Source organism: Triticum urartu, chromosome 7A (genome assembly GCF_056163025.1).
Source record: "Triticum urartu cultivar PI428250 chromosome 7A, HENAU_Tu73, whole genome shotgun sequence".
Classification (NCBI taxonomy): Eukaryota; Viridiplantae; Streptophyta; class Magnoliopsida; order Poales; family Poaceae; genus Triticum; species Triticum urartu.
In genome coordinates, this window is record NC_141879.1 from 129,020,485 (window position 1) to 129,038,677 (window position 18,193).

Consider the following 18,193-nt stretch of genomic DNA (forward strand, 5'->3'; position numbering starts at 1 on the left):
CCTCCTCCCACCAAGATCTCACAGTGGCATAGTTCATCCAAAGGGCGATGTCAACCTCAAGGTGCAGCCATGCAAGAACCTCCTTCCAAACTCGGATGGAGAAGCGACACTTGAACAGGAGGTGTGCCGCGGATTCTTGAACTTGGTTGCAAAGCGGGCAACGGTCGCAGTTTGGCCACCCACGGCGTTGAAGTCGGTCCGCCGTCCAGATCCTATTTTGCGTTACCAACCATGCAAAAAATTTGCATTTTGGGGGGCCCCAAGCCTTCCAGACAATAGTTTGTAAGTTGGACTGAACAAGGCCAGCGAATTGCGCCAAGTAGGCCGTCTTGGCGGAGTAGCATCCATCATGTTAGAATAAATCCGAGGCATACCATCGATCATTCGAGGACCAAGCAATCACACGAGCACGATACCGAGATTTGTTAACGAGGTTCATCAATATGGCTACATCCCCGGGGCCTGACTATGGGCGCTCCTCCCCATGACACCGCTACAATACCGCACCCGGTCGCCCTGGACACCGTCACAAGCCTCCGGCTTCCCCTGCATTCCAGTGCTATTATGTTGGCATAGGTTACATCGTGTGTCTAGCCCCTCTATATATGAGAGGCCTAGGATACAAGTGTCCTACTAGGACACGACTCCATATCCTATCTAAACACAATACAACTACAAGTCCAACTGTAACCTACTTTGTACACTATATTCGACACAACTCTAACAAACTCCACCTTGGCGAATATTCTCCACCACCTTGAATTTGTCCATGCGTCAAACTTCCATGTACATTGGCCTTGAGCTTACCCCATGAGTACCGCTGCTACTCCAAAGACCCCATATGACTCCACCTGCAACTTGTAGTCCCTTCTTTTCATGACCACAGTCAACATTCGAGCAAAATTAAGTTCCTTGTTACTCTAGTTTGTGCTCCCAACTTTCAGAGTATCGGTCCAACGCCATCACACACTGATCATTGACCTGCGTGAAAATGGACAACTCACATATTGGGTGTCACACATAAGAGTTACCTGAACTCAACATCACCGCTCCTTTCTTGACTATCTGTCTGAAACTTGAAAGAATTTCACCATTGCTTGTAGTCATCCCGAGTCAAATTCGCAGTTGCCTCACCACATGTATGACCACCAGAGCCCTGGCCCGTCTCCATGTCCCGTGCATACCGCACGCCTCGCCGCTATTACCGCGTCGAGCCTCCTCTGTCCAGGTCGAGTCTCAAGGGCCGCAAACCCACACCACTCAACCCCACTGCAGAGTACCACCGATCATCACCGACCGATGACGAGTTTCACGCTTCCATCAGACCACTGGGCTCCAGTCCGAACTGCATGTCACTCGCTTTTCCCGCTGAATAGGCTTCGATTCTCTGGATCCTTACACCGTAGCCCCTCAATCCAGCTCCACCTTCAACATGACTCCATGGTAGATGATCAATCCACCCCTGCGCCTCATCGACTTCAAGCTCCGTGTATACACCACCTTGAATCAACCCTGCGCCATAGTCTTGTCGAAGCCACACAAGCCTTCAGGCCCGCGCCACGTGTTTCCACACCCCAGAAGTCGGCCACCATCAGCATTACGGTCCTATGTCGTCGCCGCCGATCCCACCATCGTCTTCTGTACCAACCGACTCACGTCGATCCGTCAGACTATCTAGTCCGACCCAGCCGAACTTGTCCGACTGCAACAACATGCTCAAGGCTCCCAAATCATCTTTCACGAATTTCCATCCATTACGTAATTCCATCTCAGTTGACATGACTTCCCGCAACGCCTTCAAGCATCTCTGTTGTGCCAACAAATTTTCCACCCTTGTCTGTCATAACCCAAGGTTTTCTGTCCCGTTGAACTTCTCCACCTCAAACCAAGTATACATTGGGGCCATGGTTCTTTGTATGACCGAACCAGTAAAAAAATAATTTAAGCTTTCCACGTAGCTCCCTTGACACAAATTTTTAATGCTGGCTAGTTGCCTTTGCCTTGCAACGGCTACGCAAGTAGTACTTCTGATGGACGCGCTTGACGGATCTTTGCCGCTGACTGATTTGCCTGCCTGTCTGTGTACTATGGAGACTCGGTCTCCTTTTGTTTCCAAAACAAATCTTCACTGCAGCTCCACGCATCAGGGCCTTTCAATGCAGCCTGCATAGGTCACCTGCATGCCCGGATTGCTGGACTCTACCCATGAGTGCAGCGGAACACACTTGGGGCCTCCGCCCATGCGTGCGTACTCCTGGCCCGTTGGCCCGACTACTTGCTGGACTGCTCGCGCAAGCACACCTGACAGGCTCCTGCCGCCGCATCTCAATCGATCTGGTCGACTCCAAGAGACCGACAACTCTTGCTGTTGCGGTTTGCTCGACCGCGCCTCGACCCAGCGACACCTCCTGGTCCGTGCGTGACCCGCTTGCAGCCACCATCGAGTTACTCCCGATCAGATTGATCCAATCTGCTGTCGTCGTACTCGCCCAACTCTCGAACAATCTTTCCTCTAGATCAACACACCACAACCTCCGAACAACCCAGCTCTGATACCACTTGTTAGAATAAATCCGAGGCATACCATCGATCATTCGAGGACCAAGCAATCACGCGAGCACGATACCGAGATTTGTTAACGAGGTTCACTAATATGGCTACATCCCCAGGGCCTGACTATGGGCGCTCCTCCCCATGACACCGCTACAATACCGCACCCGGTCGCCCTGGACACCGGCACAAGCCGCCGGCTTCCCCTGCGTTCCGGTGCTATTATGTTGGCATAGGTTACATCGTGTGTCTAGCCCCTCTATATATATGAGAGGCCTAGGATACAAGTGTCCTACTAGGACACGACTCCATATCCTATCTAAACACAATACAACTACAAGTCCAACTGTAACCTACTTTGTACACTATATTCGACACAACTCTAACACATCATTGGAGAGCTTCCATAGGATGGTGTCCGAGACACCCGGTTGTAGGTTGACGGGCAATAGCTTGCTCCATAGAGCGAAAAATTGTTCAAGATGATCCAGAGATAGTCCCGCGCTTATATCAATCAAGCTGACCCAGTTATCGTCTCTGATGGCCGAGGCAACAGTGATGCACTTTTTCCTTGATAGCTCAAAATTTTTTGGGGCGATGTCTTTGGAGAGGACGCCATCCAACCAAGGTGACTCCCAGAATTTGGCCTTTGTGCCATCACCAATAGTGACCTTGGTGGCGGCTGCAAAAATGTCGCGATCTTCCTTGCCACAAGGGATCTCTGTACTGCACCAAACCCTTGGCGGGTCATCCCACTCCAGCCAAAGCCATCTAAGACGGAGTGCGGTGGCGAACTTTTTCAGATTGAGAATTCCCAGGCCCCCAAAATGCTTGGGTCTGCAAACTTGCTCCCAGTTAATTTTGCACTTGCCGTCGGACACAGAGTCCGTTCCCTCCCAGAGGTAGGCTCTTCGCAGGCTATCCAGCTTCTGTAGCACCTCCACCGGGAGGTCCAGCGGAGTGATATGGTAGATGGCCACAGCCGTGAGGACCGCTTTAGCCAAGGTCATACGGCCAGCAATAGCCACATGTCTCCCTCTCCACGGTGCAAGCTTCCCGGCCGCTTTGTCTTCGAGGTGCTGCAAATGGATCCTCTTAAGCCACTGAATCGCAAGCGGAAGGCCTAAGTAGCGGACTAGGAAGGATGATCGGCATGCCAGGAAATACTGCAGAATGTCGTCAAGGTCCAGGCCTTCGCACTGGATAGGGGCAACCAAGCTCTTTGCATAGTTGGTGACGAGGCCGGTTGATTCACCGAAGGAGGAGAGCGTGTTGGTAATGAAACTAACATCCTCCTTGAGAGGGGCACAGAAAACCGCCGCGTCGTCGGCATATAGTGAAGCTCTAATGCCCGTGAAGCGGCTGCCAAGCGGATGAAGGTGGCCCTGGGTGGTAGCCTTTTCCAGGATGCGGTGCAGCGGGTCAATAGCGAGCACGAAGAGCAGGGGCGAGAGGGGGTCACCCTGCCGAAGGCCACATCCATGCTTGATCGGATCACCGGCAATACCATTTAGCAGAACTCTGGAGGAGGCCGTGGATAGGAGGGCCGAGACCCACCCTTTGAACCGACTTGGGAAGCCATGGTGGGCCAGCAGTTCCATAAGGTAATCCCACTTGACCGAGTCGAAAGCCTTCTTAATATCCATCTTGAAGAGGAGCATAGGATTTTTTTGCGGTGGAATTTCCTAGCCAAGTTCCAAACATAAAGAAAGTTGTCGTGGATGCTTCTTGTTTTGATGAAAGCGCTTTGCACAATGGAGGCGATATTGTTCATGTGGCGGGCCAGCCGAGTAGCAAGGACTTTGGCAATGAGCTTTGCAGCAGCATGTATCAGGCTGATGGGTCTGAAGTCCGAGATGTCTTCAGCGCCATCCTTCTTGGGGATGAGGGCGATATTCGCCGAGTTGAGCCAGTGGAAGTTTTCCGCATGTAGATCTGAGAACTTGTTAATCACAAGCATGACATCCTCTTTGATAGTGTCCCAGCAAACCTTGAAGAATTTCCCAGTGAAGCCATCCGGCCCCGAGGCCTTGTCTCCAGGAAGGGCAGAGAGAGCATCCATGACCTCATCCTCTGTTATGGGCACCCCAAGGTCGGAGAGGTCATGGACCGTAGGAGGGAAGGCGCCCCAGTTGATCGTTTTTGGGCGTGGCGAGCCCTTCTTGATAATGTTGGCGAAATGCGTCTGGAAAATGTTGCTTTTATGCTCATGACTAGTCACCCAGCCATTTCCATGTTTGAGTCGATGGATAAGGTTCTTCCGATGCCTCCCGTTGATCCGAAGATGGAAGTAACGGGTGTTTGCATCCCCCTCTTTGATATTCGATATCCGCGAGTTCTGCTTCTTTCTCGCTCTTTCCAACACAGCCAGCCCGACCACTCTTCTTTTCAGTCTTTTCTGAAGGTCCGCCTCCTCCGCACTAAGCTCTCGCAGGTCTTGGTCCTCATCAAGGCATAAGATAATCTCCAGGGCCATGTGTAGCTGGACTTTGTCCAGGGAGAAGAGGGTCTTGCTCCAGGCCCGTAGTCTTTGGCTAGTGCGCTTTAGCTTGTGGAAGAGCCTTTGGTATGCTTCAGAGTGCGTGGAGGGCTCGTTCCAAGCCTCCTGGACGGTTTGCTGGAAGCCGGGCATGCTTGTCCAGAAGTTCTCGAAGCGAAAAGTCTTCGGGCGTCTTGGGCCATCATTGTTAGCTAACAGAAGCGGGCAATGATCCGAGAGGGACGATGATAGGGCATGGAGGATATGCTTGTCAAAAGTGATGTCCCAATCCTCGTTACAAAAGAAACCATCAAGCTTGGACATGGCTGGGTTGCTCTGCTCATCCATGGCACACTCGTGTACTACTATGATCTTTTGTTAAGAGCCACTTTCATACCTGTGAGCCCATGGTTAATATAGAATACCTCTGTTCTCTAATACTGTTTTATTCAATCTATTATTTTCTGCGGAGAGATATTTCTTGGATATGTTGCAAGTTTTACTGATGGAGTTGCAGCGCTTCAGTGTGGCTGGTTGTTTATTGGATGGATAGTTTAATATTTTCTCTTTTCTGTAAGTGGCAATTACTCTGTTTTCCTAATAACATTTTTCTGAAGAAAAAAAAAAATAGCTTCTTGCCGAAAGCCATCACCTAGTGATGAAACTGTGAAGTCTCTATTTTGGCCTTTTATCATCCTCCAATACTTGATCGTTCAGTGCAGAAGTGTACTGCGTAACCATTGCTTCTCTCTGTTGTGTAAACAACAAAATGCATGTATAAACAGATACTACATTTTAAGCATGTAATTGATGAAAATATTACATCTATTTGTTTGTTCTTCCATTTCTTTTAATTTGTCCACAAATATTACTGTATTTTAAGTGTAGCATGTTGTTGTTTACTAGCACTTGGTGGGTATCCAGCAGATGAAAGAGGAAAGAATTCCTTATTTAACACTGTTTTAAATTTATTTCCCTATTTAACACTGGAAAAATGTTTCTTCCCTATCTAACACCAACTTTAAATTTTTGTTCCCAATGTAACACTTTCGTGCCCCTCCACCCCTGCATCGTCTTCTCGAAGGCGACTCGGGCGGGCGCCCCCACCAACTGTTGCCACAGGTAGCTCGCCAGCCACCACACCACACCCCGCCGCCGCCGGCAAACGACGTCGGGCAAAGCCTGGCGACGGCTGGCGGCGGCGGGATCCATCCCCCGCGCGCCTGCGCCTCGTCCCGCGGCCCCTCTCCACCTGGCAACCATCTGCGTCGGCCCCCGCTGGATCTGGCGTCCCACCTGCAGATCCGCCCCGCCCCCCTTCAGATCCGCCCGGTCTGCCGCTGCTGCAGGCTTCCGGCGCCTCGGGCGGCTGTCGCGCCCGGCCCCTGGTGGCTGTGTCAGCGGAGGATCCATCCGCAGTTGCCTCGTGGCTGGGCACTGCGCCCCCGTCCCCCTGCTCGGCATCTTCTCGCCGGCCTCCGACACCTTCCACCCTCAACCACTCATTACCGTCTACTGCTGTGCGCCGCGTCTTCCTCCTCCTCCACCCCCTGTTCTGTCGTCGTCGTGCTTCTACGTGCGCTCGCCAACGAAGGTGGCGTCGTGGCTCCTGCCATGGAGCCCTCCACCTCCCATTTCTCCCTCGGTTGGCTGCCGCTGGTCGTGGCTTTTCCTGCTGGGGGCGCCTCACCAGTGGTCTTCACTGGTGCCCTCGGCGTCAAGGTGCCTACCGGCGTCGCTCTGCCGGTTGGATTCACCTGGATCTGGGGCCGCCTGTTTATGCGCTACCCGGCGCTGTTGGCGGCTGCTCTGCGATGCTCTTTGCATGAAGGATGTGACCGGGGATGGGAGAAATCCATGGTCGGCGGCTGCTGCTGGCCAAGACAGCGGCGACGCTTCACGTCGTTTCCATCTTGATGGCGTTGTCTTCATCCCTCGGTTCATCGCGATGGCTTGAGTGTACTTTGGGGCGTTCTCTGCTTGGTGATGTCCTTTGACTACGCCGGCGACATATAGGTGCCGTGGCACCGTCTCAGCCTGGCATGACCTTTTGACTGTACCCCATGACACTGGTGGTGTCGCGGCGTTGTGCAGTCTGTACCCCATGACATGGTGTTGTTGCGGTGTTGTGCAGTATGTACCCCATGACACACGTGGTGTTGCGGCGTTGTGCAGTCTGTACCCCATGACATCGGTGGTGTCGCGGCGTTGTGCAGTCCTGGTTGGCCGGCGCCTTTCGATTGCGTTGACGGTACAGTGTCGTGGTTTTGTCTCGGCTGACTATTGCGGTCGAGTGCTTGGGGCACTAGTAGAAAAGGGGGCTGTCGTTCGGGCCTGGCCAGCCCATTAGTCCCGGTTCTGCCACGAACCGGGACCAATGGATGCATTCATCCCAGTTCGTGAGCCCAGGGGGCCGGCCGGGGCCTCGTGGGCATTGGTCCCGGTTCGTCTGGGCCCATTTGTCCCGGTTCTTGGCACGAACCGGGACTAATGGGCCTCGCTCCTGGCCCACAAACATAGGTCCCGATTCTTGGCTCGAACCGGGACAGAAGGCTGGGCTTTAGTCCCGGTTCCAGCCACGAACCGGGACAAATGAGTTTCCTATATATACCCCATCGCCGGCTAGCAGAGCACTCCATAGTGCTCTGTTTTTTGCTGGCCGGCGAGGAAGGGCATTTGGGTGCTCTAGCTCACCTCTTATGCATGTGAGGTGTTCGATGAAATGCCCGAGCCACATTAGTTAAGCTTTCTCCTCTCGAAGCTCGACCTTGGAGCTCCATTTTTTCTGAGATTTGTGTAGGTTTAGCAGTCTTTCACATCCCGTCCTCGTCTTCACTGCCGTCGATCGCCCGCGCCGATCTTGTCGCCGGCACAACCGTGGTGAGCCTCTTGTTCTTATCTTCTTTCTGAAAGAATTTTTTTTACTTTAGATAGATACTCGTCTAATTTTCTTGCTTTTGACACACATAATTATATATAATGCACGGAGATGAACCGGCAATGGATGTACGGTGACAGACACACCTCCAAGTACATTAAGGGCATGCGTAAATTTCTCGAAGTGGCTGAGGCAAACAAGTAGAATGGTTTTATGTGTTGTCCATGCCCTAATTGTGGGAATACGAGGTCTTACTCCGACAAGAAAATCCTTCACACCCACCTGCTTTATAAGGGTTTCATGCCACACTATAATGTTTGGACGAAGCACGGAGAAATAGGGGTTATGATGGAAGACAACAAAGAAGAAGAGGACGATGACAACTATGTGCCCCCTGAATACAGTGATGCTGCAACGGGGGAAGCTGAAGATCAAGAGGAAGCTGAAGATCAAGAGGAACCAGACGATGTGCCCGATGATGATCTCCGCTGGGTCATTGTTGATGCAAGGGAAAAGTGCGGAAGTGAAAAGGAGAAGCTAAAGTTCGATCGCATGTTTGAGGATCACAAAAAAGGGTTGTACCCCAATTGTGAAGATGGCAACACAAAGCTCGTTACCGTACTGGAATTGCTGCAGTGGAAGGCAGAGAATGCTGTGCCTGACAAAGGATTTGAGAAGCTACTAAAAATATTGAAGAAGAAGCTTCCAAAGGATATGGAATTGCCCGACAGTACGTACGCAACAAAGAAGGTCATATGCCCTCTAGGATTGGAGGTGGAGAAGATACATGCATGCCCTAATGACTGCATCCTCTACCGTGGTGCGTACAAGGATTTGAACGCATGCCCGGTATGCGGTGCATTGCGGTATAAGAGCAGACGAGATGACCCTGGTGATGTTGAGGGCGAGCCCCGCAGGAAGAGGGTTCCTGCGAAGGTGATGTGGTATGCTCCTATAATACCACGGTTGAAACGATTGTTCAGAAACAAAGAGCATGCCAAGTTGATGCGATGGCACAGTGAGGACCGTAAGAAAGACGGGAAGTTGAGAGCACCCGCTGACGGGTCGTAGTGGAGAAAAATTGAGAGAAAGTACTGGGCTCAGTTTGCAGGTGACCCAAGGAACGTATGGTTTGGTTTAAGCGCGGATGGCATTAATCCTTTCGGGGAGCAGAGCAGCAATCACAGCACCTGGCCTGTGACTCTATGTATGTATAACCTTCCTCCTTGGATGTGCATGAAGCGGAAGTTCATTATGATGCCAATTCTCATCCAAGGCCCTAAGCAACCCGGCAACGACATTGATGTGTACCTAAGGCCACTAGTTGAAGAACTTTTACAGCTATGGAATGGAAACGGTGTACGTGCATGGGATGAGCACAAACAGGTGGAATTTAACCTACATGCGTTGCTGTTTGTAACCATCAAAGATTGGCCCGCTCTCAGTAACCTTTCAGGACAGACAAACAAGGGATACCACGCATGCACGCACTGTTTAGCTGACACCGAAAGTATATACCTGGACAGATGCAGGAAGAATGTGTACCTGGGCCATCGTCGATTTCTCCCGACCAACCATCAATGTCGAAAGAAAGGCAAGCATTTCAAAGGCGAGGTAGATCACCGGAAGAAGCCCGCCATGCGTACCGGTGATCACGTACTTGATATGGTCTCTGATTTACACGTACTATTTGGAAAGGGTCCCGGCGGACTAGCTGTTCCAAATGACGCTGAGGGATGCGCACCCATGTGGAAGAAGAAATCTATATTTTGGGACCTACCCTACTGGAAAGAGCTAGATGTACGCTCTTCAATCAACGTGATGCACGTGACGAAGAACCTTTGCGTGAACCTGTTAGGATTCTTGGGCGTGTATGGGAAGACAAAAGATACACCTGAGGCACGGGAGGACCTGCAACGTTTGCACGAAAAAGACGGCATGCCTCCAAAGCAGTATGAAGGTCCTGCCAGCTACGCTCTTACCAAAGAAGAGAAGGAAATCTTTTTTGAATGCCTGCTCAGTATGAAGGTCCCGACTGGCTTCTCATCGAATATAAAGGGAATAATAAATATGCTAGAGAAAAAGTTCCAGAACCTAAAGTCTCATGACTGCCACGTGATTATGACGCAACTGCTTCCGGTTGCATTGAGGGGGCTTCTACCGGAAAACGTCCGATTAGCCATTGTGAAGCTATGTGCATTCCTCAATGCAATCTCTCAGAAGGTGATCGATCCAGAAATCATACCAAGGCTAAGGAGTGATGTGGCGCAATGTCTTGTCAGTTTCGAGCTGGTGTTCCCACCATCCTTCTTCAGTATCATGACACACGTCCTAGTTCATCTAGTCGACGAGATTTTCATTCTGGGCCTCGTATTTCTACACAATATGTTCCCCTTTGAGAGGTTCATGGGAGTCCTAAAGAAATATGCCCGTACCGTGCTAGGCCAGAAGGAAGCATCTCCATGGGCCATCAAACAGAGGATGTCATTGGGTTTTGTGTTGTCTTCATTCCTGGCCTTAAGAAGATAGGTCTCCCTAAATTGCAGTATGATGGGAGACTGACTGGAAAAGGCACGTTAGGAGCGGACTCAATAATATGCAGGGACATGCATTCTTGGTCTCAAGCACACTACACAGTTCTAGAGAACTCTACCTTGGTGACCCCGTATGTCCATGAATAGTCCGTGCTCCAAACACCCGGAGCAGTGTGACGACAGGATTACATGTGAACACATCATGACTTTCAACAGTTGGTTGGAAACACGTCTCAGAGGTGACAACACTGTTTGTGATGAGTTGTACTCGTTGTCCAGGGGACCATCTTTGATTGTATTGACTTACAAAGGATACGAGATAAATGGGAATACATTTTACACGATCGCCCAAGATCAAAAGAGCACCAACCAAAACAGCGGTGTCCGCTTTGATGCAGCAACCGAGAGGGGAAAGGACACATATTATGGTTACATAGTGGACATATGGGAACTTGACTACGGACATGATTTTAAGGTCCCTTTGTTTAACTACAAATGGGTCAATCTGTCAGGAGGCGGGGTACAGGTAGACCCACAGTACGGAATGACAACAGTGGATCTGAACAATCTTGGGTACACCGACGAACCGTTCGTCCTAGCCAATGATGTGGCACAGGTTATCTATGTGAAGGACATGTCTACCAAACCGAGAAAAAGAAAAGATAAGGAAGCGAATACATCATATGATGAGCCAAAGCGCCACATAGTTCTTTCAGGAAAAAGGGACATCGTGGGAGTGGAGGGCAAGACAGACATGTCCGAAGATTATGAAATATTCATGAAATTCCTCCCTTCAAAGTCAAGGCTGACCCAAGCATCCTGATAGACGATGAAGATTATCCATGGTTATGGCGCAATAAGAAAAGCACACAAGCGAAGAAAAAGTGAAGATTTTCTGTCCACAACTATTATGATGATACCATGCCAACTTTCAACCTTTTCCTAGTTCATTTGAAATGCATGTTGTAACAAACGAGTTTCCGTATGAAACCCTGATATCTCGAAACAGATTGTCCGTTTTGTTGAAATGCTTTGAATGTTGCATTTTATAAACCTCTAGTATTATTGAAACTAAAATTATATAGAATTTATGCAACTAAAATTATATAGAATTTTCATAAAGAACTTTTTTGTTACAAACTTTAATAGCAAAAGAATTATCATAAAATAAATTAAATAAGTAATTAGAAACAAAATGATATAAACTTTAATAAAATATATAAGTAGAAACAACATAAAATAAAATAAACTTTAATAACAAAAATAAAATTTATGAAACTAAAATTATCAAAGCATTTTCTGTGCAAAACATTATAAGCAACCTCTAGTATTATTGAAACTAAAATTACATATAAAATTGATGCAACTAAAATTATCAAAGTATTTTCTGTTCAAAATCATTAAAAGCAAAAAGAATTTTCATAAAGAACTTTTTTTGTTAGAAACTTTAATACCAAATTACATAATAAGTAAGTAATTAGAAACAAAATAAAATAAAATAAAATAAGTTTTTTGTTGTAAGTAGAAACAAAACAAAATAAATAAAGCAAAAAATAAAACAAAAAAACAGGGAAAAAATAAAAAATATGCCAACTACTCGGCCTCCACGGTCTGAATACGACTAGAAACCCATCCATGGGCCAGGATTCAGGCCCGCAGAAGGCCCTGTAAGCCCATCGGGCATACCAGTGTCAATTAGGCCCGAAAGCCTGCAATGGAGAGGAGCTCGAGAGGGGTGCGGCAGTGGGGCTTATAAACCACTGCGCGCCCCTCTCAGCTAGCAAGGTGGGACTAAACATTTGGGCACAGGCAGAACGAGGCCTTTGGTCCCGGTTGGTGCCACCAACCGGGACTAAAGGGGGCATTGGAACCGGTTCGTGGCACAAACCGGTACGAATGCCTCCCTTTGGTACCGGTTGGTGCCACGAACCGGGACCAAACGCAGCCGCTTCCCGGCTGGTGGCACCAACCGGGACTAAAGGGGCATTGGTCTCGGTTGGTGCCATGAACCGGTTCCAATGCCTCGTCTATATAAGCAGGACTTGTAAATTTTTCGTTCAGTTCCTCATTCCCCCGCCGCGACGCCACCAGGCTGCCCCCCTGTCTCGCCGTCGTCGCCCCTGCCTCCGACGCGCCGCCCCGACGCCGTCCCGCACCGCCCCGCGCCACCCCTGCGCCGACGCCGCCGGCCCTGCCTCCTCGTCGCCGTCGCCGCGCACCCTGTGAGCGCTGCCCGCCGATCCCCTCCTCCTCCTCCCTGTAATGGCCGTCGCCGCTGCCGCCGTGCAGCCGCGCCCCTATATATAGATGTTGTAGTTTAGTTGTATTAATTTGGATGTGTAGTTTAGATGTGTAGTTAATTTAGTTGTTGTAATTTAGTTGTATTAATTTAGATGTGTAGTTTAGAATTTTTTGGTGATATTATTGTTGAATATGCAAATGTTTGTATGTTCATATGCAAAGAATATGTCAATTTTTTCATAGAATTTTTATGATTTTTTCTGTTGTAATTTTGTTCATAGAATTTTTATGATTTTTTTCTGTTGTATTTTTGTTCATAGATTTTTTATGATTTTTTTGTTCATAGAATTTTCTTTGTCAATTTATGTATATGTTCATATTGTGTATGTATAGGAAAATTGTGTATGATCAAAGTCATTTATGTATATGTTCATATTTAGAAGAAAAATGAGAGAAAAAAGGAAAATAAGAAGAGGAAGAAGGAGAAGAAGAAGAAGAATAAGAAGAAGAGGAGAAATAAATAAGAAGATGAAAAAGAAGAAAAAAAAGAGGAGAAGAAGAAGGAATAGAGGAGAAGAATCTTCTTCTCCTCTATTCCTTCTTCTTCTCCTCTTTTTTTTTCTTTTTTTCTTCGATCTCCTTCTCTATTCCTTTCTTCTTCTCCTCTTTTTTTCTTCTTCTTCCTCTTCTTATTTTTTTATCGGGTATGTCATTGTCGATATACCCACTCCGCGATAACGGTTAGAATGTGCTTAATTAATTAGTAGTTGAACTAGTTGATTTAATAAAACTACTTTATTTTACTATATATAGAAGTAGTTTATTTTTAGTAAGTACCACTTTATTCTTTTTATAGTAAGTGCTTAGTAGTTGAAGTACTTGATTTAATAAGACTAGTTTATTTTACTATATAAGTAGTTTATTTTTAGCAAAAAAATTAATAGAACTAGTTTATTTTTTTAGTTAAAGCAATTATTCCCGCATCGACCTCGACGATGCCTATCCCGCATCCTCGTCATCGACTCGGCGAAGGAGGCCGGTTTGATCAGAGGGGCCATGTCCGGGACTGGGCTCCGCCGGGATGGTTTTGGGATGTGCTACCTTCTGGGGGGCGTAGGTTGGTGAGGAGCCAGCCCGTCGTTGACCCGATCCTTATTTGGTGGCGGTCGCGTGGGCCAGTGACGGTGCCAAGGCTTCCGGACACCGCGGAGGTGGTACGTCACCGTGTCAGCGAGGAGGACGAGCACGTCCGTCGCTACATGCACTACAAAAAAAATACACTTCCGTGATGATACGTGTTTGAGTAAGTCGCTTTTTTTGTCATGCATGTACATCCATGACAAATTTATGACAGAATCAAGATAGTCATACCTGTGCTGTCATAGAAGTGTTCCATGACATTACCAAAATTATCATCATGGAAGTGTCCACTTCCATGATGATAAATCGCGCGTCACAGAAGTGCTTTCGTCAAGGGTGACCGACACGTGGCATCCACCGTAACGGAACGCCATTAAGCTATGGGGTTGGGTTTTGGATCCGATAACCCGTTAACAGCCCCGACCAATGGGGATTTTCCACGTGTAAAATCATCATTGGCTGGAGGAAACACGTGTCAGCTCATCGTTGGGACAGATGTCAACCACTCATTGGACGGAAGGCGCCTATGATACGTCGACACGTGGCACGGCCCAACAGAGGCCCATTCCTGTGAAAAGGCCGGCATGTTTGACTTGGACAAAAGCTGGCGGCCCGGCCCATGGAAAGCCTGTTAATGGCCTGTTCGAATATAGCCCATTTACAGCCCGCTAACCCAAGGCCCGTTACGCCCTATCCGAATTAGGCCTAGTAGCGTCATCTGGGCCATCCAATATGATTCCAGCCCATTTTCACTTCTGGCCCATGTATGGCCCATGACGTCTTTCGGCCCATATGAGGCCCTATGTAACTCTTGGCCTACTAACGGCCCGTGGTGAAACTGGCCCGTATTGAACAGTGTATCACTTTACACTCATTAACGGCCCGTGGTGAAACTGGCCCGTAATGAACAGTGTATCACACTTTATACCCATTAACGGCCCGTTATTCCGTTGGGCCGTTTCCAGCCCATGTTATCTTTCGGCCTTCTTAGATCCCATTTATTCTTGGGCTCATTTCCAGCATTCGTTTACTTACGGCCCGTTACTGTCATTTTCTGCTTGTGGGCCAAATTCAGCCCCTGGTTACAGTCGTCCGTTTATGGTCCGTTAATACGTTGGGACGATTTCATGGCGTCATCAAATATGGCCTATTAACGATGGCCCGTCATGGTCGGCCCATGAACAGATGATTCCAACTCTAGCCCGTTTACGGCCATAATGCGGTCTGTTTGGATCATGTTTGTCCAATCGATTATACGGCCCGTATAAGGCCCATTGATAATACGGCCCGCAGAAGGCCCATTGTTTCTACGGCCCGTAGAAGGCCCATTGTTTCTACGACCCGTAGAAGGCCCACTGTTTCTACGGCCAGTAGGAGGCCCAGTGTCACTACAGTAAATATTAGCCCATGGTTATTGTGGCCTAGTTTTAAAAAATAGGTTATTGCAGCCACTAGCTAACTACGGAAAAAGAACTGCAATGACTACAAGCAAACAAATAAACAAGACAACAAGGAAATAAATAAGCAAGCAACTAACGCTAGGCTATCACGGCTATTACACATATTACATCCACTGGTCATCAAAGTTCGCCACCAATGCAAATATAGGGAACAAAGCAGCATATCATATACACTGGTTGTCAAAGTTGGCGACCAGCGCAAATAAACGCCACAGCAAAACAAATCCAAAACTGAAACCACTTCAGAAGATCTCAAGAAACAATATCCTGGGTACCCATAATGCTGGCAAGATGCTTAGCAAGCTTATTAACTTTCTCTTGTTTGGCGCTTAAATCCTCCAGCGCTTGCTGTTGCACCAGAAAATATGCATCTGAATTCCGCAGGGACTTCCTCAGTCCTTCAGCTTCCTGTCGTAGCACATCTAATCGATGTATTTCAACTTGAAGTTGAGACTCAAGAAAACGAACTGATTCAGGCAGCGAGTTCGAAGAGCTTGTGCCAGTAGTAGTGGCCAGTAACTCGAACACTACATCAAGACAGGACTTTTGGGTTCCCTCACTGTCGTCAAGATAGTTTTTATCAGCTTTCTTGGAGACCAACAGGGATGTCTCACTATCTTGAACCTTATCTACATTACTTCCTTTACCATTGGATAACGCGGTACTGTTCTCCAATATTTTGTCCGCATTTTAAAAGAGAAACAAGCAGACACATCACATGTTTACCATGTTGTATATGAAACTCATTTTGGTAAATGAGTTCAGTAGTAAAGTGGACAGGATAACAACATGAAACAAACATATATCTATGTACCATGGTCACTTTATGGTCTATATCATTCTAGTTTTTGTTGCCAAATCAAGATAGAGACACAGTTCAAATAATATTTGTTCAAGACAAAGCAGAATAGATAGAATATAAGTGTGGGTAACTATAGAGCAATAACAACACTTGTAATGTGCATGACATGAGAACATAACTGTTTATTCAATTGAAACTGAAATCAACATAGAGCAGGTTACAACAGCAAACCAGTTAAAGAAACAGGTTTAAAACATACCTGTTGCGCCATTGGAGTTTCAATTCCATCCTTCAAATTTGAAAATAGTTGGTATGAGTAAATACAGTCATGCAAGAGCAAAGGAGTATGAACCATAGCTACAGAACCTGACCTGAGAACAAATCTTCTTCTCCTTTAAGCGTTGGGTTGGGATTCGGAGTGGTGGTCCTCATGCTTTGGGCACTGCAGTTCCCTTACTAACTGCTCGTGTTTGGGTGCTCTTTGGTGGAGATGGTGCTGTGTCAACTAGAACTGGGTTACTATCTGCTGGGGTTGGGGTTAGAAGGGGTGTAGCTGGTTCTCTGTCCAACTGGGTAGGGGTACAATCTGCGAGAGTCTGGGTTATGTGTGGTGGATCTGGTCCTTGGGCAACTACAACCGTGGTTCTATCTGCATCAATTGGCAGCACTATCTTTTCTGAAGACCGTGTTGTTACTCCCTTAGATACTGCCATCACGCTCTCCAATTCAAATGGCTGATAAACAAGAAAAGTAATTGAAAGTATAGACATTGTATGATAGATAGGTGCAATGGATGGTGGGGAATAAAAGAGGGCATGAAATAATTCATATTTATGTTGTCTAACCAAATAGGATAGCATGACACAATTTCACATATATGATGGCTAACTAAACAGGATAGCATGACACAATTTCACATTATGATGGCTAACTAAAAAAGATGGAAAGATATAGTTCAAAATATGAGACTATGTAAACATGATGACATGACATAACTATATAATGTGTTTATTAAATAGGTTGGCATGCCATAATTCACATACATTCACGGATAGAATGCCATAATTCAAAATATGATGACTATAAACACTAAACAGGATGAGATGATATAACTATATGATGTCTTTATTAAATGGGTTGCCATGCCATAATTCAGATAGATGATGTGTATGTACTATGTAAACATGATGGCATGATATAATTCAAATATATGATTTATATAGTAAGCAAGTAAGCAGATGGCAATCCATATATGATGTAAAAACTAATCAATGCAAGACAACATGCATGACATGGGTAATATAAACCTGCCAAGTTTGAGCATAGACCTCAGGGGGAAAATAGGACTGGTCATCAGTCTTTGAATCCTCCTCTGAGGAGCTCTCTATAACCAGCAAGATGTCTGCTTCAGCAGGTAGCATTGTCTGCTCTGAATACCTTGTTTTCACTCCAGATACTTCCATCACCGCTTCAAATGGCTGATGCACAGGAAGTGTAGTTGAATATACAAACATTGTCGCCAAATGGAACACGTAATACAAAAAATGATAGCATGATATAATTCACATACATGATGATTGGCTAAACAGCATGGCATTGCATAATTCACATATATAATCCGTTTGCAACAAGATAGCATTGTATAATTCACATATATAATGTCTTGCAACAAGATGGCAATGCATAATTCACATATATGGTAATTAGACACTGAACAGGTGGCATTCACACAAAGCATGTCTAAACTAATCAAATGACATAGCAATGCGAGACACCAACGCACGATATGAGCAACATAACCCTGCCAAGTTAGAGCATACACCTCGGGGGGGGGGGGGATAGGACTGGTCATCTGTCTCTGAATCCTCCTCTGAGGAGCTATCTGTAACCAGCGAGATATGCACTTCGTCAGATAGCATAGTCTGCTCTGAAGACCTTGTTTTCACTCCAGAATTTGCCATCACCGTGTCAAATGGCTGATGCACACGAAGAGCAGTTGAATGTAATAACATTGTTAACAAATGTAATATGTAACGAAAAAAAGGATGGCCCGATATAATTTACATATAAGATGACTGGCTAAGCAGGATGGCATTGCAAAATTCACAT